Source organism: Mercenaria mercenaria, chromosome 4 (assembly GCF_021730395.1).
Source record: "Mercenaria mercenaria strain notata chromosome 4, MADL_Memer_1, whole genome shotgun sequence".
Lineage (NCBI taxonomy): Eukaryota > Metazoa > Mollusca > Bivalvia > Venerida > Veneridae > Mercenaria > Mercenaria mercenaria.
Genome location: NC_069364.1, coordinates 46,504,053 through 46,529,289, shown reverse-complemented (window position 1 = coordinate 46,529,289; position 25,237 = coordinate 46,504,053). Strand labels below are relative to the sequence as shown.

At 34.7% G+C, this 25,237-nt stretch overlaps 1 long non-coding RNA gene across 1 annotated transcript; it reads right to left on the bottom strand.

The window, feature by feature from the left end:
* Positions 1-13,238: 13,238 nt before the first annotated feature.
* LOC123551593 (uncharacterized) lies at positions 13,239-24,750 on the bottom strand. The gene is made up of 4 exons (XR_006686438.2): positions 23,516-24,750; positions 19,941-20,085; positions 15,825-15,945; positions 13,239-14,874 (listed from the first exon to the last, which is right to left on the bottom strand). It is a non-coding gene; the product is annotated as an uncharacterized LOC123551593 (long non-coding RNA).
* Between the last annotated feature and the right edge of the window lie 487 nt (positions 24,751-25,237).

Below are 25,237 nucleotides of genomic sequence, written 5' to 3'. Positions count from 1 at the left end.
CTTCCTTTCCCTCTGAATTAAATAAATCTTGAAAAATCTTATGCAATATACAGATTATCGCGTGTGGTCACTTGAGCCAGATGTTATCGCCTCGGGGAATGAACGCGCGAAGCGTGTTCTCAACTGATTGGACGAAAGAAATCATGCATTAAAGATCCCACTTAATTTGCGCTATTTTGTGTTAATTGGCATTTATCGAGTTTCTGATATTGTCAATTTGCAGGTAGAAAAATATTAGAAATTGTCAGACTGAATTACCAGGCTTAGGGTACATGGGCTATCTATCTGATTTAGTTAATATGCATACAATTATTATCAATTAATGTTGCAGTAAAACTGTTCGGCAGAAATTATATGTACAGTTTATTTTCGTGGAGATGGGTAAATCAGTGTAAATGCTTATATCATTTGATTTAATGAAAGGCACTCATTAATCTTTGTCAATAGTTTTCGAGCGTTTTCGTTAATTTTAAGCAATATTTATATTTTATACAGTTAAATCAGTGCCACGCCATCTACGTTACCACGGTTATCATTTCGTTAAAGTAAAGTAATGTGATGTTATCGCTACCTGTTTTATCTTTATGAATTTTAATTATTTTCTCTAAAGTATTTATTTTCTAGTATGCTTGTGACAGGTAATGTGTCTTTTTGTCTATAATATATTTTAAATAATCGACATTTTTACAACGGGTGAATATTGTAACTTTTAATAAATGGACCATAAATATCACGGTGCGTTTGACAAATAAGTGGAAAGTTTGCAAATAAAATTTAGGGGAAAAGGTATGGCCATAACTCGAACCCACTACCCTGATATTGGCAGCTAAACGCCTTTTCTTTGGATTTAACGTCGCACCGACACAATTATAGGTTATATGGCGACTTTCCAGCTTTGATGGTGGAGGAAGACCCCAGGTGCCCTTCCGTGCATTATTTCATCATGAGCAGGCACCTGGGTAGAACCACCGACCTTCCGTAAGCAAGCTGGATGGTTTCCTCACATGAAGAATTCAACGCCCCGAGTGAGGCTCGAATCCACATCGATGAGGAGCAAGTGATTTGAAGTCAGCGACCTTAACCACTCGGCCACGGAAGCTCCCATGCTACAGTATGATATCAACTAAGAATTATATATGTGATATTTGCAACGCTATTGAAAATGAATTTACGGAAATATACGAAATATTCATATGTGCTAGGTCAATACTAAAAGACACTACATCCACGAGAAATAAAATAGTCTTGGAACAGTGAATACTACGGTGGAATAGAGGGGACATAGGAAACATTTTATTTATCACGTGCGCACGTGTTAGCACCACATTCGCACATGTTAGATACCACGTGCGAATGTGTTGATTAACACGTGCGCACGTAATAACTGTCTTAGCTAACACTTGATAGCTATCACATTCGCAGTTGTTAGCTGACACGTGCGAACGTGAAAAATTACCAACGAAACTAACCGAGATATCAGTCTTTTTTTCTCCAAAAAACGTGAAGCGCTTACTTCGTAAATTACAGCTAACTATAAATAACACTTCCTTATGAAAGACATCCATTTAGAAAAATTACGGATCTTTCACTAGTATAACGTGCGAACGTGATAGCTGTCACTTGCGCAATTGATAGTTATCACCCGTGCACGTGTGAATTACCACATACGCACGTTGTAGCTAACACGTGCGCACAGAAAAAAATAAAATATTTCCTATGTCCTCGTTATGCCACCGTAATATACATAGAACATCTGCAGAATTACTTCGAAACAAAAGTCAACGGATATGAAAACATTTTTTGCTTAATATTTATAATTAAGTAACAGCTGAAAGTGAACATTGAACAAAAAGGTATAAAATACATATTTTATAGGGCTTTGAATTATATTAAACTGAATGACTTCGGTTAATTATGTGTTTACTTTATTACCAAATGCTATGTTATCTACATGTTGGTTTAACGGTCCGACATACCCGGAGTGGGTCTCCGTGGCCGAGTGGTTTAGATCGATGACTTCAAACCAGTTGCCCATCACCGATGCGGGTTCAAGACTCACGCAGAGTGTTGAATTCTCCATGTGAGGAAGACATTAAGCAGGTGCAGGTGCTCGCTCGTGATGAAAGAATGCACGTTAGGGCACCTGGGGTATTCCTCCACCAAGAAAACTGGAAAGTCGCTAAAGGACCTATAAGTGTGTCAGCGCAACGTTAATCCCAACAAAAACACAAAAGCCGACCTACTTGGTCGGTAGCAGACGATACGTGTAGGTTACTAACCGAGTTGGAGGTGTTCATGAAATGAAAAAAACCCGCGCTTGTGCGAATCGTGACACGAGAGCGTGTAGCGCTCGAGGTGTTACCGCACGAGCGCGGGTATTTTCATTTCCTGAACACCGATCTAAGAGGTAAGTAACTGACTTACACAACGTCATTTTAATTTGTTAGTTTTTATTTATTTATTCATTTAATTATAAGTATTTCCTCCTCCCAGTCAGAAAATAAATTATATTGGGAATTACTTTAACTTCAGCAGGTAAATTGAAATACGTAAAATGATAATAAAAAAGTTTATGAAAGTTCTGCTAACTCCCAGTGTAAATGCATTTTTGTTCACCAATTATTTGTTGGGAGTTTTTTTAATGCACAACTTTACACTTCGGTTGCATGTTTATAAAACATCTATCACGATAAACTTAGTTTCGGACTCTGCATTTACAGTTTCGTCGTGGTCGTTATCATCATCATCATCATCATCATCTAACAACAATAATGAAAATGATTATCTTCTTCTGCTCCTCCCTGTTATAAGTACTAAGCCGTGAATGTATCGTGTAGATGAAAACATGACGATCTTGATTCAAAGGTCAAAATATACAATATTTAAAAAAGAAGTATACATTTGTAAATGCTACTTGACGAAGGTATTGTCTATTTTCTATAAGTATTGACCTGGCACTCATTAATCTTCACCAGTATTTTCGGGGGTTTCCATTATTTTACGAAATATTTGTATCCTAAATATCCAATGGCACGGGGACATAGTGGTAGCTGTCTGACTGCCATGCACGATACTACGAGCTTAAAATCACCTCAGACCATTTTTTAAATTCAATGTAATGTTGTTATTGATGTTACTTTTACATTATCTGTGTAACATATTTCACGAAATCTGATTGTTTTCTCTTGTAGATCTAGTATTCATTTTCGGGAAACGCTGGTGAGAAATACTTGGTCTTTCTATCTAAGATACTTTTAAATATGTTTTATTGAATATTTTCCATAATGTTTATAAATAGACCATAAGGTTTGATCAGACAAGTATGGCAATATATCTACCGATAAAATTTGGGGTACGTACGCAGGAGTTGAACCATAAATACAGTTAAGCAGCAAAACGTTTTGTCCACACACCTATTTGCATATGTGACATTGTAAAAATTATACAGTAAAGAAATCTTTATATCGCTATTTAACTTCAGACACCAAAAATTAATTTACTGAAAATATAGAGAATATTCTTGAGTGTCAGATCATTCCTTACAGACAATAACATGACATTAATTAAATAAACATTACATTGTAACTCATCCAACTTTCTTTTCACGTGCTCAGGTATGGTATAATACCTGTGCACGAGCGCAGGTATGGTATGATACCTGTGCACGTGCGCAGGTATGGTATGTACAGTGGCGCCTGCGAGTTTGTTCCCCGAGTTTGCGTGATAACGCGAGCAACTCGCGTGTTGAAGGCGAAACGTGAAACGTGTTGCACGGTTAGAAACGCGTGCATAAACGAGAAATAGTTATTGCGCATGCTCAGCGTGCAGCGTGCGCTGCCGCGCAAATAAATGTTCCCCTGCGCATGCCCAGAGTGCCAAACCGAGAAGGTTAAATGCGCATGCCCAGCGTGCAAAACCGAGCAGTTTAACTACGCATGCTCAGCGTGCAATGGATTTAAGTGTTCATCGGCTTACTGTTCTAGTTTGAAAGATATATGATATTTCTTTCAAATTTTATTTTTGATTTGAAATTTATCTTTTTGATCATTTCCGTAAAGATTTTTTTTTTGTAAACAGTATACCCGGAAAGTAGTGTAGACAGGATATAGTAGATATTGTCTACGTCATAAAAAGACGGCAGTTCCACTGCTTATCAAAGCGGCGACCCTGAAATTCTATATCGCCAAGAATTTGGATTCGCATTCCATCAGTAAGTGTTGAAATGTAACTAAAGTTACGCTTGATTTTATTGAGCACTATGTACAGTATGATAAACACAGATATAAAATATAGCTTCAGTGTATCTCACATAATTTCGCGCATTTGAAAGATTGTTAATACAAGCGCGCAAATGTAATTACAATCAAATTGACTAACAGTGGTGACTTCCCTTTAATAATTTTACACCATTTGCTGTCAACGAAGGTGTTGTCATCAGCTGTTGAAAATGTGAAATATTCATGTTGGTTTTACTAGTTCTGCGGTAGGTACTGTACCTCATTTTACTTTTTAAGTGTATGTATTCCATTTTTCATGATGCTAAGCCTTCAAATAGTGATACCAGTGCAGGGGCGTAGATCTATAATATGAAACAAAGAGCTATAAAATAAATAGATTGGCAACTTGAAAGGCATATAGAGCAAATCTCGCCAACCTCCCGTGACAAAAAAACGAGATCTCGTTACCGGAAGTGGCGCTTTCTCCACGCGCCATTTTGTATGCGAAAGCAATTATTCATCGGTAAAATAATTATCACCGTATGACCACGCTTCTTTCGATGGCAAAAAAAACCCCTGTACTTGGTGTCTTAAGACCATTTCTCATTAAACTAATTTTGTTTTAGAAGCTAACATGTATTTTAAATGTAGTTTTAAAGGTACAAATTGTAACTGCATGCTCGCCGATGTTTGTTTTTAGTAAGATAACGCCGAATCACGCTCTGACACGAGCTCACGCGAAATTACAGCCAGTTGCCATTCTGTGTATTTTATACTTCTTTGTATGAAACAAGGCAAAGCCTCAAAGCGAGCTCAAAGAAATCGGATTTAGCTAAAAATATTATGCATCATTTATTTGTCACAAAGAAACTATTCACTAGTCACAAGAATTCAGGAGAACCTATTCACTTGAAAAAGTATACATTTAGTGTCACCATACCTGTAACAGTGAATATCATACGTTGCAAAATTTATGGGAAGCCGGTGTCACGGTGACGTCATTACCGCGTTCCCGTTTCTTTCTGCTTATTAATGACATTTTTTCCATTTTCTGGCCGATGCTTGATCTTTTAAATGAAAACAATATTTTTTTCAAACAACTGGAAATCATTCTTTCATTATTGTTGAGTGATGAATATTTTTAGCAATTGAATGAAGTTCTGTATTCACTCCGGAAAGAAGTACTTCCTGTGAGCACCTATCCGCTAGGGTTCGCTTTTTAAAAACTTCCGACGAAACTTTTCAAATCCATCACCAAGTGTGCAAGTATACTTGCGTTACCGTAAAGCTCGATTCTCGAGCAGGCCCTTCGGGCCTGCTCTTCGAGCTCGCTATTACTCTAAACAGCTAAAGTGTCAACACTGGTCAAGGGAAGCTGTTTTACAGAACTTCACCCAGTAGAGCACACACAGTAGGCAGATCATATATAAAAAAAAGTGTAAATTACGCTTTGAAGTAATGCACAGGTGCTAGACACATAACCAAATATTTTACTTATAGGCCTATATATGTAAAATATTTGGTTATGTGTCTAGCACCTGTGGAAATAATGCATATATGCATGTCTGATAATTTTTAAGCATATAAAATCGTAGATCTATATGAAATAACAGAAATGCACGCAATGACTTTTAATTGGCGTAAACAAAATCTGAATCGTCTGGATGCTTTATATAACATGAGCACAGTCAGTATTATAATTATAATTCTCCCACATTGAACATAGACACGCATTGAATGGTACTCTATAAACCTAGGTTAAACTATTTTTTACAATCAATGTCTGTGTATACAAATAGTTGGGAATTAATACTGATGGTACGGTAGTGTATTTTAAAGTGGCGTTGATTTAAAATATCAACTTCCAGTGTGGAATAAACAAAAATGTCTCTTTCTAAGAATGTATAAGTGAACAATTCGGTAGTGAGTGTGAAGCCAAAGCAAGCCAAGGGAAAAAAAGAAGCAAATTAACTTAAATGATGAATTGAAACTAAACTGCAAACAAATGCATGGGTGTTACACCCAATAAATATGTTATAAAACTGATTTCTGTTTTTTTTTTTCACATTTATAAATTTTTAAGAGTAAAATTACTTGTAGTCAATTTCAGATATTACCATTTTACTCATTCACAATAAAATATGTTGAGTAAATACTCATTGGCCAAAAAAATTATCTAGCGCTCTGGTTTAGAAAAAATCACAGTCAAATCAGCACCTTTAAACACACATCTGGGGTTTATTTTTGATTACACCAGCACATAAATTTGTGAAGTTTCAATTTCTAACACTGCGAATTTTGCCTTTGGGGACATGTTTTCAAAGAACTATACAAGTGACGTACTTTAGGGTTATAATATACCCAAAAAATAAGTCGACAATTCGTTTCTCTGCCTTTCTTTCAATTCACCGGAAGCATTTTGATGTTGACCGGTACTTTTCCATCATTTATTTTAACAAGCTGCATGCTAATGAAATTGAATGACCATATTGTAAACCAGTCAATCGTGACCTTCACCTCGGAAAAGAAAGGAGAAAAATTTCGACATTATTAGTTGAATAGTTATATTTTGACGTATTTATAGCATTTGAAACTGTTAAACATGCGTATGTGGTTTAATACAGATTTGCTTAAATGCAGTTTATTTTACAAACACGTCATGGGGCTATTGGCCATATCCTTTCCGCAGCCTTAACGTAATAAAACATATTAGCGTCTGATGACCCTTTCACGCTTCCATAGAATCAACATTTATTACACAAAATTAATTTTGAAAATATTTCTGAAATGTCTAGGTCTGCAGTTCTCAAATATGGTTATATCTTAAATCCAAGGCATACATGTATACAGACACTCTCAGACAACATCAAAAACAACCTTTTGAATGATTTGATGAAGTTCTAAAATTATCAGTGTACCCTTGGTCCGTGACGGACCCATTTGGGATTTGTGGGTATCTGAGCTCAACTATCATTTTGTAGATGAAAAGCTGACATGCCGTACTAAAGCCCAGGTAATTTTAGTTTCAATTTGTTACCATGAGCATCCAGATGGGGTGACCCCTGCGCGTGACCCCTGACTACCTACGAATCAAATATGGCTTTCGTTTTCAAGCTTAGCATTTCTACTTTCATTTTCTTTTCTTCCGCACAAAGCTTAAGGTCGAGTGACTCACTTTTTGTGTTGTCAAAAACATATATATATATTTGCCTGGCGAGATTGCATAAATATGTGTTGGCTGTCCTAAGGTTATGAAAAAATATCTCAATATTTCCTAGGATCACATCAAATTGGAGTAGCCCGGATCTCTACTCTAGACCGAATTCCGGTATTGTATGTTATGGTATAGGACTTGAATATTAAAACAGCAAGAAAGAATGTAGACGGCCGTGTAGCTCAGTCAGTAGAGCATCAGAACAGTATTATGAGGCCCCCAGGTTTGAGTCCTGGTCTGGCTGCACATTTTTCTCACCCTTTGACATTTGGCGCCAGCTTTGGACGGTGATGGTATTACACTGGCTAGTCTCCTATGCTTGTAATTGCTTATATATACTTAAGTACCTGCTGAAAAAAAATTTAAGGACAAATTTCAAAATGGTGGGGAAATATGTCACGGTATAGGACTTGAATATTTAAACGGGGAGAAAGTGTGTAGGCGGCAGGGTAGCTCAGTTGGTAGAATATCTGAAAGGTATTCCGAGGCCCTGGGTTCGAATCCCGGTCTGACTGCACTTATTACTAACCTTGTAACATGTGTTCATAACCAGTGTTTAAAGTAATTGCTCTACTAGTATTAGTTATGACTAGTTGTCATAGGATTGTCATTACGGGTTGTTGTAAATATTTCATCTATAACATTAGCTCTTGCTGATGTTTAAAGTATATTTAAATATGTAATTTTATCTGAAGAAAAGTCTAGTTGAATTAAGAGAAAAAAGTCTCTCAGTGAAAATGAAAAAATCTGTTTTAAAGCCTTACTTGATTACAGGCTGATAAATAAAATCTATAACTCAGTGTAAGTTCTGTAACTACCATTTATTGTCATGAGTACATTAGATTTGTTTTGACTGAATATTAACATTTTGGTATTGACTAAAAAGTTTATTATCAGCTTTGTAGGTTAAATTTATATTTGATGCATTTTTTTTGTTACAGATGTGTGTGCAATTCCACATCTGAGCACTGTAAGGTCTGGCAGCAAAATAAAGATATATTCAAATGGATCTTGTGCTGTGTCTCACATCTGACATCATACTAGAAAAGGGTATAATCATATCTTTGTTACTATTGCTTATCATGCTTATATTTTACTGTAACTTCACATAAACATTGTCCAGCATACAAGCAAAGTAAAGTATGTGCAGGGGCAGGGACCATTATACATAAGGGCAAGGTCACCAAGGTGTTATATTTAGGTTATTTTTAAGGCTAAAGTTTTTCGACAATCTTTGTTTTTCTGTCATATCTTTGTTACTATTGCATATATCTTACTGTAACTTCACATAAACATTGTCCAGCACACAAGCAAAATATGTGCAGGGGCTGGGCCGGTATACATAAGGACAAAGTCACCAAGGTGTTATACTTGGATTATTTTTAAGATTAAAGTTTTTCTGCAACCATTGTTTTTGTGTCATATCTTTGTAACTATTGCTTACATCTTACTGTAACTTCATATAATCATTGTCCAGCATAAAAGCAAAATATGTGCAGGTAATGGACCCATTTTACTTAAGGTCAAGGTCACCAAGGTGTTATACTTAGGTTATTTTTAAGATTAAATGTTTTGACAGCCTTTGTTTTCCTGTCATATCTTTGTTACTGTTACTTATATCTTACTGTATCTTCACATAACATATAGCATAGCACACAGCATACAAACAGCTGCGCCCTTATACCCAAAGTCAAGGTCACCAAGGTGTTTATACTTAGATTATTTTTAAGGTTAAAGGTTTTCGGCAACTTTTGTATTTTCTGTCATGTATTTGTTACTGTAACTTATATCTTACTGTAATTTCATATTAACATTGTCCAGCATACAAAAAAAAAAGACTGTGCATGAGGCTGGTCCCATTATACCCAAGGTCAAGGTCAAAAAGTTGTTAGACATGGAATTATTTTCATGTTATTATTTTTCAAAAGCTTCGTTTTATATAGACATACCTTTAGCTGCTTAAAATTAAAAATATTTCTTTATTATTATCACCTGTATGTGTAGTTACATTCCTCATAGCTCTGATTGTATTTTTACAGAAATATGCCCCTTTCATTCTTAAAGATTTTTTGCAGCCTTCGCTCTGTGGATATAACTTTACTACAACATAAGATAAAGATTTGAAACTTAAGATGTATCTTTATCATCATCATCTGCATGTGTGGTAACAATCCCCATAACTCTGATTTGTATTTTTGACAAAATTATGCCCCTTTCATACCTTAATTTTTTGACAAATTTTGTTTTCTGGGCATAACATTGGTACTTTATAAGATAATGACTTGAAACTCAAAATATATCTTTACCATTGTCATCTGCATGTCTGGTAACAATCCAAATAAATCTTATTTGTGTTCTTGACAGAATTATACCCCTTAGTGTATCTTCCTTTTAAAGTTGAGATATATATTAATTTTACTGTCAGATCGCCGAATAGTGGAGCGTGCTGTCTTACGGACAGCTCTTGTTTAAAATTCTATTTTAAATGTAATACTTTGTTACAAGCAAGATCTAATTAGGTCAAATTTTGCTTCAGTTGAGCGACTAAGGCCCACTTGGGCCTCTTGTTTTCTGAAGTCTTGTTATAAAACTTACTGAATGATTTTCTAGTCAATAGTCGGTAAACAAACAACAGGTACAGTACTCAATAGTCGGTAAACAAACAACAGGTACAGTACTCAATAGTCGGTAAACAAACAACAGGTACAGTACTGTACCTGTTGTTTGTTTACCGACTATTGACTAGAAAATCATTCAGTAAACAGGTAAATTTTAACTTCTAAAAAATTCTTACGCGTAATTTAGGCGACGGGTACACAGGATTCGCGTGTAAAACATTTATTAATGCATAGATTATCTCCAAATTTTCAGAATCGCTAAAGAACATATATAGCTATATGGCCAGAGCATTTTTAGTAAGATAATATAATTAAAATAAGCAAAATCACATAGAAACGGTCGAATTTTGATAAAACCAACCGCATAATTTCATACAGCGCGATCGTAAATATATTTTCTATACAATACGTAAAGTAATTAATATTGATATAATAATTAAACTTAGACTTTGGACTATAAAGTGCAAAAAACAGATCTGTAAAACATCAAAAAATGACAAAATGACAGCACATAGAGTAAAACGGTATCAGTAAAGTACATTCAAAGTTTACGAGTATATAGAATAATAGTACTGCAAATCAGCTGAAATTACTTGCATATTTCGACGGGTAACTGGTCTATGTGTTGCAACAATAACATTTATATATCAAAATGTTCGTCAGGGTCTGTACTTTCTAGATCTGCTATTCATTTGGTTCCATCTGGATGCAAAGTCAGAGAAATCCAAGATGGCCGCTAAGATGGCTGCCAAAGTACAAACAGTTAGGGGATGTTAATATTCATTACTGTCCCTTTCCATGATTTGATTCAAAAAGGCATATATCATCTTTTATGGTAGAAATAATACCACTAATGCGATATAAGTGTACTTTGATTCTATTTATCATTGTTTTTTTACGTTTTCTTATTTAAAATATGCAAAATTAAGCTCAAAATTAGGGGTTAGGGTTAGCATTTTCATATGTAGGAAATAAAGGACACAAAAAAATGTTGATTTCATTTTGGTTATTAACCAGCAGAGAACAATAGAACGGCTGTGTAATGTATTAAATCGAACGAAAGGCGTTTGCTCGAATCTTTGGACGCAGACGCATTATATCGATTATTTTGCGTCTGTAAAAAATATTAGAATTGATTTCATAAGTAAAGTATCAATACATGTCTTATATACTTTTTCAGTACAAAATATAAATGAATTAGTTCCTCTTTTTTCTAAATGTATTTGCATTGTATGCACAAGCGTTGGAAATGTGCCTAAAAGGAGTTAATTTATGCTTGCATTTAATTTTTATAATGGCGATGATCCACGGATGTATTTACAACTACAAATCAATAGGGATGAATTGATTAATCTTTTTCTTTTCTCAATCGGCTATTTAGATTGAATATTAAAATAAATCGGGAACGCGCCAGATGAAATGATGGATTCATTCATGTTTGATTTTATAATACCTGTTTTGATCCGTGAATGCTTTTTTTCAGTTCATGTCATATTAGTATTAAACATTTCTTTCTTTCAATATATGGCATTCATTCTACATACACGTACAAGTTCGAAAACATACAAAACGTTTGACCTTTGAAATGGCCAGAGAATATCATTTTCACTACACATATTGATTACATCCCGTATTTTCAAAATATACAAATTATTTAAATCCCGTATTTTTGGCATATACGGGAATAATACGGAGTTGTAAACCAAGCATATACGGGACATATACGTCCCGTATTTTCGAAATATACAAATTATTTAAATCCGTATTTCCGGCATATACGGGAAATATACGGAGTTGTATACGAAGAATATACGGGAAATTTAATCCCTGTATTTTCGAAATATGCAAACTATACATATCCCGTATATCCAGAATATACGGGAAATATACGGAGTTGTATACAAAGAATATACGGGAAATGTAAGTCCCGTATTTTCAAAATATACAAATTATTTAGATCCCGTATTTCTGGCATATACGGGAATAATACGGAGTTGTATACCAAGCATATACGGGACATATACGTCCCGTATTTTCGACATATACAAATTATTTAAATCCCGTATTTCGGCATATACGGGAAATATACGGAGTCGTGTACGAAGAATATACGGGAAATTTAATCCCTGTATTTTCGAAATATACAAACTATACATATCCCGTATATCCAGAATATACAGGAAATATACGGGGTTGTATATGAAACATATACGGGAAATATACGTCTCGTATTTTCGTAATATACGGATTTATGTATTCCCGTACACCAGACATATACGGAAATATACGTGTTGTATACGATCAGAATAACCCTTTTTAGAATTTCCCGTATTTCAAAAATATACGGGGTATCGTATACTAAGAATTACGTATTTCATAGTATACGGAAATCCGTATTTTATTAGTATACGGACTTTTAAATATACAAGCCCCGTACACGCCCGTATTTTAGTTTTCCCGTATTTCTTCCCGTATACGGGTAATATACGGGATCCCGTACACTCCCGTATATTAACTCTTTTTTCGCAGTGAAAGGGAAGTAATTCTGAAAAAGTACACCAACAATTTCTTTTTCCTGGTCCATATAACAAAATTAATGAGCTTATACAAAATTGTTTTACAAATTGGACAGGGAAAGATAATCATATTGGTACACTGTTAGCCCTTTTAAAAAAAGAAATTCAGTACACATCTTTACTTTCCCGCAGCGGAACAACAAACAAACGCTCATTTAACTGTCATCAATTCCATCCCAAATACAACCCGAGGACCAAATGCAAGGATACACTCAAGTCCTCATAATGACACAGTCGTTAAAGTGCTGAAAGTCATCAAAACGTTCTGCTTACATTATAATGCTACATATCATGCATTATATAAATAAGTTATTTATCTTGTGTAAGAAAACATTGTCCATTAAGTGATGTCTGAAACTCAACAAGTCTTAAAGAAAGGTATACATGATTTGAAAACGTAACATCAAAATCAAAATGCTAATTCATCAAAATGTTTAATATTACTGTAAAACCATAATGGTTTCAAAATCAAAATGCTAATTCATCAAAATGTTTAATATTACTGTAAAACCATAATGGTTTCAAAATCATTGGGTAAATGATGTGGATCCATCAACGAAAACATATTTGAGCTTGCGATAAACACAAATCCCAAAGGGGTCCGTAACGGAGCAAGGGTACATAGAGGATTCTGGAACTTAATCAAATCACTCAAAAAGTCCTATTTGTCTGAAAGTGTCAATATATGCCTAAAATGTAAAAAAATCCGTATTTGAGAGCTGCAGACTTAGACGTTTCAAAAATATTTTCAAGATGAATTTTAGGTAATAGATTTTAAATTTTGATTCTACGGACGCCTGAAAGGTTCATCAGACGCAAATACGTTTAATTACTTTACAGCTGCGGAAAGGATTTAAACATAGACTTTTGGCTTTGATAAAACTTTTTTGCATTATAAAACGGCCAACAACTTACAACTGTTCCAGATCACAAATTAGCTGATGGCATATTTAACCAGTATGATTATTTACCTTGCAGCTCTTCATCGTCGAAGAATTTCAAGGCATCAAAACAAGAAGTCCTACCTACATACCCTCTTTTGTTTTGACAGGAAACTCGAAACGGACCTATTTTTTGCCTAACTTGAGCCCGTGTCAAAATTATTAAGTAATAAGATAGATAAAGTTTATTAAAACATAAGTAAAATTCTAAAACGTCTACAACAAAGGTCATAATTCATAAAATAATGATGCAAGAGTGATGTACCTAGTGTCATGAGATTTGCGTGATGATGTGGAACAACTACTTTATTAAGTTTGAATCAAATCCATTTAGAAGTACCTGAGATAGAGTGAAAGTGCACCAAAACTGTAACCTGGAATTCTTCTAGGGGAGAAAATAAATTCATGAAGAACTGGTGATTGAGATAAATGATCCCTTATGTCTAATGATGTGAATGATGATGTTAAACAATCAATTCAAGCTTGAATCAAATCTGCTCTGTAAAATCAATGATATAGTCAAAATTAACCATAAATTCAAATTTAAAGAGGGTATAAATTCATAAAAAATCGGTGCCAGAGTTATGGACCTTGTGTTGTATGATGTGAATGATCATGTGGAACAACTATTTTAAGTGTGAATCAAACTTTCTCTGTTAATAACAGAGACGTAGTGAAAATGCATCAAAATTGACCTCAAATTCTAAGTGAAGGGGGCATAATTCATAACAAATTGCCTCTAGAATTATGGAGTTGTGTCATGTGATGTGGGTCATGATGTCAAACAACTATGTCAAGTTTGACTCTAATCCATTTAATAATAACTGAGAATGAGTGAAAGTGCATCTGCATCAAAACTTTAACCCGAAATGTTAAGTAAAAGGAGGAATAATTAATGAAATATTGGTGTAAGAGCAATGTCTTTGTACCATATGATGTTAGTGATGATGTGAAATAACTATTTTAAGTTTGAAACAAATCCATCGAGTCATTACAGAGATAAAAAGAAAGTGCATCAAAACTTAAACGGAGCAGACGTGTAAGGACGTAAACGCCGGGCTAAGTAGGACAGCTCTCCACAATTAATACAGTCGAGCTAAAAACAAAATTCATGAAAGTCTAAATTGCTTAATATTGTTAGAGCTCAGTATATAAGCTAGTTACAACTAACACATACAAAACACTCCTTCCAGACAGTGTAATTTCATCAAAATATGTATCAGTTTTGGTAGGCTCTGTAATTGTAATTTTTCCACAATAAATTAAAACAACCTATACTGACTCATTCTAAAGCTGCAATTCCATGACCTAAAATTAAAACAAAGCACAGTTTAGTATTTCATAACCAATCTTCAAATTTACTTTGGAATCAGAGATGCTTTTAAGAAAAGCGCATGTCTCCCACAACTGCCTAATCATCTAAAAAGTAAGTCAGTCTTTATATACTGTTTATTTAGAGCACATGTGCATGCGCTTTTCTGACAAAAAAGAACCTCTATTCCTTTTTTTAAAAGTAGTATAGGCACCTGTTTGAAATCAAAAATGCGCAAGAAATCTGAGTGATGTTTTTGGTAATTCAAGGGCCATTTTTGCCGAAGTGCCTTAGCCGATTTGATTAGTTATCGAAATTGGCCGAGGTCTTATAGTCAAACACATTTTATTTAAGTTTGGTGAAGATTGCACTTAGAGCGCACATAAAGTGCCCTAAAGGGACTCCTATACTACTAATGATTAGTAGTATATTGGTCCTTTTAGGTCACCAGACCTGAGCATCTTTTGTCAGTTCAAGGGTCTTAATTCCGAAGCGCCTGGACTGATTTAGCTAGTTATCGAACTTGGCCGAGGTCTTATAGTAAGACACATTTTGTAAAAGTCTAGTGAAGATCGGATGAGAAATGTTCGACTTAGAGTACGGACAAGGTTTGTGACAGCAGACAGACATACACATACAGAGACTGGAGTAAATCAATATGTCTCCCACACCACTGTGTTGTGGGAGACATAATTAACCAATACTTACATAAATTAGGAGAAAACTGTGTCTTGATCTTGATTTCAATTGTGTACATGTGCTGTGAAGATTTCAGTGTTAAACCCCTTCTGTACCATATCTTGTCATCGCATATTGCTTTTCATTTTAATGTAATTAGAAAGTGCTAGGCAGGAATTAGTTTTCAATTCTAGTGTCTTTAAATAAATTACATCAGTGCTATAAAAAATGTGCTCTTGCAGTGTACAATATTCCTTTAAAAAATTACCTCCACTCTTCTCTCTGTGTAGTGAAGCTTGATCATTTGAAAATATAGTGCTCAACTGTCTCAGAGTCAGAGGTCCAGCATTGTTTATGTCACAGAGTCGTCTCCTTCCTTAGGGTTTGGCCTGTTATCAGACAGAAATATTGTACTTGATAAAATTATTTAACTAACCATGAGAAGTGTATTTCTAGAGTGTATTTGTGATGTAAATCCGGGTAAGAAAAGAGGGGTCTTCCAATAATTAATTGTATGAAAAATGAGTTTTACATGTTATATCTAGAAATGCTTTTGAGAAAAGCTCATGTCTCCCGCAACTGCCTAATCATATAAATAGTAAGTCTGTCTTTATATACGGTTTATTTTGAGCCTAGTGCATGCGCTTTTTGACACAAAAGGACTTCTTCACTATTTTTAGAAGTAGTATAGGCGCCGGTTTGAGGTAAAAAAAGCGCAAAATATCTGAGTGTTTTTGGTAATTTAAGGGCCATAATTCCGACGTGCCTGGGCCGATTTGGCTAGTTATCGAATTTGACCTAGCACATGTTAGCAAACACATTTTGTTCAAGTTTGGTGAAGATCAGATGAGAAATGTTTGACGTAGAGTGTAGAGAAGCTTTGTGACAGACGCACAGACACACAGACACACAGCTGGAGTAAATCAATGTCTCCTACACCAATGTGTGGTGGGAGACATAATAAATGAATGTATTTTTGATGGACGAGAAAATGATATAGGCGATGTTCACATTAAAATCTTAACATACTGTATAAGTGGTTAAGCTAGCGAGATGGAAAAAATGGCGAGTTTAGCTTAATGACAAAATTCACTAACATTTTTCTCTAGCGTAAATATCAGCCAACCAATCATGACACCATTAGTAAACGAGAGAAATTGACCGTCTGTCTTTGTCTGTACACTATACACGTTTTTTAAAGATACCTTTTTTGGCCAAAAATATGTCAAAATAAGAAAGCCTGCGTTGTTTGGTTATATTTCAAAAAGGTAAAAGTTATCATTATCTAATTGATTTCCATTCATTTCTTGACAGATACAAAACTAGCAAAGCTGATTACCGTAAACTTACATAGGCCAATATGGAAGCGAGAAAACATGCTGATTTAAAAAAAAAATGCGTTTCACACCTTTTCAAAATGAAATAAAAGGATTTACTTCATTTTATTTTATTTGTCTTTTTTTCAGGTTGATAGAAACACATATTCTGCTTTCCTTAATAAATAATAAATACTAGTAAGTTTTCAAGTAATTACTTTTTATGAATAAAAAAACAAACAACAATTTAAGTTTTGTGTAGCACATTCTTTTATATATTAATGTTCACTAGCTCCATATAAGTGATACTCATGCTGTCATGCAGCAAAAATGTAATTATTACACCAGACACATTAGTGATTCTTAAAAAAGCTATTTTTACTCAAGTTGGAAAATGGGAATTTGTTAATATTTCCACATTCCAAATTCGCTAACTGTTCGACCCGCTGAAATAAATACTTATACAGTAAATTGTTTGATATATAATAACATGGATAGATAAAGACACAGCACAAAGAAATAGCAATGAGCTATATACAATACACTCTATTTCCATTTCAATATATTAACCTGAACTTGAAAGATATACTTCCCACCTCTGGGAACGTCATTCTGATATTCAGGTACTGAAGCTACTGCACGTGCAATAGATAGTTTTGAAGCAGTACAATGGAAGCATATCTAAATCTGCTGTTAAACTATGTAAAAGTACAAAAGAATCCTAACTACTAAAACTGCTTCACAAACCCCAAAGTACTACTGTTAGGTATTAAACTAGTTTACACACCTGTGATTCTGTTCATAGATTAAACAACCAGCTTTAAATCACCCTTAAAATACTGTAAGGTATGCTTGAATTGAAGGTGTTTTGCTCTACATGAAACTAATACAGTAGATCTACTCATCAACATGCATGAAAAGTCTGTCTCATTATGACTGAATACCCTTTGTTATGCCGCTTTTCAGGGGTCTAGCTTGGTCCATTTTTAGGGAGAAGTCACTTCTACCTCAAGCTGATTTATGGAGAAATGGAGAGAAGTGGAAAGACTTTTCCTACCGCAATGCTGTTGAGTGATTCAAATTGTGGCTTTAATTTTCTTGTTTCTAAATAATAATAAAAAAACAGTAATGTGACTTTCCATTTTTCTTAGTTAGAGTATTTCCCATACAGTGGCTACTGTTTCATTATAAAATTCTGAAAAAAAAGTTGTTTTCAAAATTCAAGCCGATGCTGTAAATGTAGTCGTCCGAATTTTGGTAATATCTTGTATGAAGTGTTTATTATTAACACCGACTCATCACCTCGGTGAATGTCAGTATCTCCCTCGGATAAAAACTGTGTAAACTAGAAATACATATTCAAATCAATTCATCGATGGAAGTCAATTTCACGTAGTTAATACAACAACAACAACAACAACGACAACATGTCATTCTTTTGTCATAGTTAACAAATAATTGTGTAAAATATTTCAATTGATCACATGGTCAATCAGCAGTTTCTTTATAAAACATTTTTTTGCTCTCCAACTTGTTGACATTTAAACGGGAAGTGTCAAAGAAAGACGTAACCGCGGCACTAATTGGCTGAACACAATCGACTCTGATGTAAGTTTAATTCTCCTACAATGATGATTTGTTTGTCAGTTCTACAAATCTAGGTAGGAAATTTGGGAATTCCTTATTAAGAATCCTGTTTTAAGTCCATTTTCCCATCATGGTGCTGGTCTGTAAACGACAACTAGACGCAAAATGAAATTTCTATTGCTCAAATTGCAGACCATGTATTCGAAATTTGACAATTTTTTGTCTCCTGTTGATGCAAGAAGGCTGACACCTATAGACGTCCTATGTATGACTGCTATGCCACTGCCACGACTGCCGTTACAGCGGGGGACTTGCTTCGTTTTGTAATCAGCTAGAACAATTCACTTATTAAAGCATGTCAATTTTCTGTAACAGCACCTACATCAAATTCGTTTGAAATAATAGAGTGACAAAAGTGAGTGCCTTATTTTTAACCAATCTTGGCTTTATACTACATACTTTAATACTGGTCTTACTTTCATCTAGGGAGGGAGGTTCATTTTACACATGTAGAATATCTTTGATTTTGTTGGTAAAAGGCACAGCTGATACTTTAATTGCTCCATTACGAGTCTCTGTAAGTATGGGGATTGTTTGAGACAACTCTTGACCTTTATTGAGACTGACCCCTTGATTTGAAAATGTTGAATCTGTGCATGCATTTTGATAACTCTGTGAAACTACGGAATTGTTTGCGGTAATTCCTGTAGAATTTCTATGTTAACCTTTATTTGTGTCCTTAATACGCCCTACTTTAACACCCCCACCCCCTTCCCTCGGGTACCGCAGTACAGAAAGTAACCTCATTGTCCAAAGTTCAATAGACCTAACTGTTTTAATTTTGATAATAGTAGCTGATATGGCTTTTCAATATTGGTTGATTTGTGTATAAAGGGATGACCACATCTATTGTACTGTATAATCCCTTCTATCTCTGCTTAGTGTTCACCACTTGTCACGGATAAGGCTGGAAACATGTTTTTTGATTTTGAAATCCAAACTATGACACTAAAATGATTTTAAAACTTCAAATATCATGCAATTCACTGTAAAATTCCTCATAAAAATTACACTAATCTATTCACAATTCCTTTATGTACAATCTTGTAAAATTCCAGAATTTTTGGTGAAGTATTATCACTTATACACATGAAAGTTTTCTATTGCGAGCACAGCTCGTTTACCGAAATGACGTAATTTAAAAACCTAGTGTTTTCCCCGTATTGGCCCTCTCTTTTAAACTAATCAAAATGCTTGAATTCCGTATATATTTCCCCATTTTCTCATAAAGACGCTTCAATTGCTTTTACAGCATAAAGTGTTACTACACAGAAATATTTTGCATCAAAAATTAAAACTAAATATACAACTTCAAAAATAGAAATTGCAAAAAAGTCAAAATTAGATTTGATTATATAAATGACGCTATTTTCATTGATTAATGTCCAAATTGTATTGTCCAATGCATTTTGCCGTCTTACCGTAGATTTTAAGAAATATGCGCAATATCGTAAGTTGTGAATCTTTAAGCATCTGGTATGCGAGCCAATCGTGGACAAGGCTCTTCTGTGGAAATCTGCTGGACTCGCATTTTTTATGTTAAAGAAGACATAATCTGAATACAATCTGAAAGTAGAAGACATATTCCAAATACTGTCTGAAATCAGTACATATAGCTCGAGTACAGTCTTCGGCTTTTTTATAACGTGGTCATGAAAACGACTAGTCTTTTCATTACATTTAAATGATTCGATGAAACTAACGTATTTTGTACACTAATCCATAAATAGCAATTATTTTATTCTTGCAACTTTATTTGAATATCTCTATATGCAGTTATTGTCATACATTTAATATGATATAGTATAATGGTTTCTAATGTGGCACGTAAAACGTGACCTTTGTTACTTGTGCAAATGTAGCTTTTTCTAAATCTTTTATATGAACTCCTTAAATCGATATTATTTACTACCTTCCAAATATTTCAGAGTGGGAGAACACCGACATTATACTGGATAGGTTGTGACACTACCACGCAAGCGTTTTCATTGACGTCAACTTCACACACGCTGTCGTTTTGCGACCGTTTTACGCAAAATCCGACTAAGCTTTCAATCGTTGAAAAAACTAAGTTCTGCCTTACCTTATTTTGGACCTCAGGTGACTTTTTATTCTGTATTTGAAATTGTCAGAAATCGTTAATACAAGAATGTTAATATCTATAGGCACCTTCTTCAATTTTTACTTTGAAATAAAATGTAAAATGAAGCTAAATGTCTTGGTTTTAGGATTTTCTCATAGTCTTACGTTTGCAAAAATGACGCCGTGGCGTTCATTTAAAGATGGTGGCATCCACAAAATGTCATTTGGTGGTTTATGTACAGCTGGCGATGTCAGACCTAGTTATTTTTTAATAAAGCATGCAAAGTTTAAACAAACTTTGTCCAATACTTGTAGATTTACTTGCACCAAATGTGTTTGTAGTTATTCTTTAGGAATGACATTAGAAAAAAGTCTTTAAATCAAGTGAAGTGCGTGTCATTGTTCCAGCCATAGATTATACAGTTGGTGACAGCACAGGTACACTAACCCCTTTACCTCATTTTCATTATGGGTTACTGTTATTAACAATCATATTTATAAAGGTTCGGAACTTCGGATGATAACTATCACCCTAGCCATCTTAAGTAAATGCAGTTAATGATTGAAAATGCACGGTGTCGATAAATTTTGATTTGACACAGCGGCCTACATAAGGGACTACGTTAAACAAATTAATTGTCTTGATTCTTTATATAACATTACATCTATTTTACCAATTCCATCCTCACGTCTTTAATTCTCCTGCTCGGTCGTTTAGTGAAATTAAGAGCAGAGTGAATTTTAAAATTATACCACTCATGGTATTCGTCACGTCTAAGCGCAAAAGCACACGTGTTTGTTTTTTTTTACACCAAAATTACGTAAGCGAAACATTTACTTCAATTTCTATTACTAACAATTGGTATTGGTGCGGCACAGAGTTACATTGAAAATTCCGCAATGACAGCGACAAAACTGTTAGTAAGTAAGCAAGCAAGTGGGTATTGTATTATAAGTTTAACAGTAGTAAAGTGTGCACCGGTGCCAGATCACCACCCCGTAACACCGGTACCTCGGGTAGATGATCCTAGGAAAAAAATCATGGCACCGTTGCCAGATCACCACCCCGTTGCATCGGTAGTTGCTCGGGTAGATGATCCCAGGAAAAAAAACATGACACCGGTGCAAGATCACCACCCCGAAGCACGCCGTACGTAGCCAGGTGCCAGATCATCATTTAGGGTGCCAGAACACCATCCAGGGTGCCATATCACCATCCTCATCATCATCCGGGTGCCACATCACCGTCCGGGCGCCAGAGGCCCCTTCAAATGACCAGGGTACCAGATTACCATCCAGGTGTCTGATCACCATCAGGTACCAGAGCACCACCCAGGACGGTACCAACTCATCTTCCAGTACCAGATCACCGATAGATCTTTCTAACAATGGTCTTTTCATTAAAATCATACCACTTATCAATGAGCAGTGAAGAAAAAAGTTCGTCTCAAGAAACACAAATAAGCCATTCTGATGTTACATTTTAACTCCGGCAAGTCATTGATAGCACCCAATGGGATTTTAGCATGGGATGCCACATTCCCATCAAGTCATTTTTTAAATAGATCTAGAAAATATATGAAGAAAATAGTAAATGGAGTGTTGTTGAATTTCTTGGAAATGTATAAATACAAAGCTTGTGCCTATATCCCTATGCTCTGAGGTGTTATAAAATAAAAAAAAAGTGTTGAAACCCACATGTCGCCCAAAACGACATGAACGAAAATGTTGCAGGCTCGGTTTGATTGAGCCTGTTCATGTACGGTAGTGGAAGTGCAAAGCTACCGTCTACACCCTCTCCCCCGCAAGGTTGCCACTTACCTTGAAAAGTCAGGGGAAAATGATTTTTTTCAAGGCCAGTGAATTGACAGGGAAATCTTGATAAATGGTCTGTGAAAAATGAAATTTTAGAAAACTTTTAGAAATGTCAGAAATGTCGGTGTTCTCCCACTCTGAAATTTTAGAAATGTCAGGGGAAAATGAAGTTCTGTGGTGATTTTTAAAATGTTCAGTAGCTATGCCAGTCTTCAGGCAGTACTTATTTACATATTTCCAAATACATTTTGGTGTAATTGTGTATAAACATAATTTTAATGTGTTTGAATCAATTACGTTTTTGTGTTAACGTTGACCTATTTTGTATTTATTAAGCAGAATAAATAAATCTATAAAAGCGTGGATTGGGCGGCTGTAGAGGAGTAGGAGGTCGAAATAAATGTGGTGGTATTGGTAAGTGAAACGTATAGTTTAGTCAGGGAAAAGTCTGTGAAAAGTCAGGGAATTTCTTTTTCTCAACTAAGCGGCAACCTGTCCCGGGTCTATAAACCTTAAAACTAAACGAGGATTTATAGTGACCTTCAAAACAATTTTAGTGTACTGCTTGCATTACGCGAACCTTTGAGAGTACAGTATATGCGTTTTTGGAAAATTGATGACAATTATAATAATGACCTTGAGTACTGTTGATTAAGAACCAAGTGATCGTCGCAGAAAAAAAGAATACTCTCGTATTAAAGCTGAATGATTCTTCTAAATGATTTTATAATAGCTTGTTGATATCTCTTGTACATTTACCAACTAAGAATAGTCAAAAAACCATCAATAAGTCGTGGAATTGAGGCATGTATTAAGAAAAAAACGATACTGAACCAAGTCTTACCCAAATAATCCTCTTTTCCTACGATTGTAAATTCTGGCATTTTTGTCCAAAAACAAGAAAGACCTATAATATTGAATGAGACATAGAACAAAAAATTCTACTTTCAAGTAAATAAATTATTAAGCCCTGAAAATTGCTCATTTTTGAACTATTTCAGTCACTTTTGTCTTTATTTACAGTTTCAAATTAGTAGTTTTGCAAAATCACGTTAAACAAAATTTATAGATGCATTTATTAAGTATGGAGATAGGCTACCTTTGTTTTATAAGGATGAATTTTTTCGACATAGCATAAAAACAATATGAGGCCTGAAAGTTTTATGATCTGACCGCGCTTGTCGAGAAATGCTGTGTCATGTTTTGAAGCGTGCCAATTTAAATTCGGTGTATTTTCCCTGCTACACACTTATCCAGACGAAAAGAAATTTCATTCACTGGCACAAAATGATATGTACATTTCAGTATTTAATCCATACTCATAAATTTAAACAACACCAAACAAGAGTTTTTATACTTTCATTTTGTTCGACATGAACTCGAGTACACAGTCACGTACATATTTTGTATGTAGTGTAAAAATATCCAATAATTGAAGACATTTATCAGGGATAAACTTCGCAATCTTTAACTCCCTGAGGCCGATATCATAATATACATGCTGCGGCGAGATAAGAATTACCACCTGACGTCGATGAACAATATCTGATTTTATCATAACCACACTCTCACAGGCAGTCAATTGAAATCATGCATGGAAATATTATTAAAAACTTTACTTATAAAATCTTCCAAGTTTGAACATTTTTCCACTTTTGTCCGTAACTTATATCCAAATAAAATAATAATTTCACTTCGAAACATTCACCATTTTTACACACCTACTGCATTTAATAAATATTTGAACATTTCCGATTTTATTACTTTTTCACATGTAAGCAGATTAAATTCCAATAAATAGAAATACATTATTAACACAGAGTATTTACATCAGCATTACTCAAAATTAACACCCATTTTTGAGGGAATATCGATGGTTTATTTTGATGTAAACAAACCTTGTGTGACGCGAACTGAGACAGTTAAGCTGTAATATGTACACCCATCTTTAAAGAATTATTAAATTTACAAAAGCATTTATTTACACACATTTCATGTATGAAACATGTTTTGTTGTATTATTTTTATCCATTTGTATTTAATGCGATGTAAGTGTACGGATATTTCAGCCTTCTAAAACTTAACATTTTCCGACCATTCATTTCTCTGATAATGAAATTTCATCGTCGGAATCATCATCCGACGGAAATGATACGTCGAATTCTGCATGATGATGAATATTTTCTTCAATGTAAGAAAAATCTCTGACAGCCGACATTAATTTAATCTTTTGAAATACAGTATGAACGAAACACAGCGGTGTTCGTCTTTTTTATTTCCTTTACCGCATATTTACAAAACATTTATTTTGACAAATAAACTAATTATTAGCATAATTAATAATTATAACATCTAAGAAATAATAGCCGGTATACAAAATAATTTTGCTTTTATCAGGATTATCAAAAATTAACAAGTACGTGACGCAATCAGCATGATCTCGGTAACGAGACTATACCCGTCAATCGCCGTCCTGGGGAGTCCTGATCAGGCGCGTATAGTCGGATATCGACGCTGCAGGGGTAGAAAATATAGCGCCTCTAGTCGCATTTCGGCCCCAATGAGTTAATTAATGCATTTTAGCTATGGTCGAAACTACAAATTCTAAATACAACTTAATTCTACTAGGTATTTTGAAGAAAACAAAACAAAACACAAATATCGGTGTATAACTGTTTCGCTTGTTATCTCGTCTCTTCAGATTTTAAATATCAACTGGTGTCGATGTACTGACAGTGGCCGTATTTAAAGGATTTTCAAGATCAACATAGCAGCTTGGTTTCTGTCAGTACAAAAGGACAGTCATCAAGGGTCTTGTATC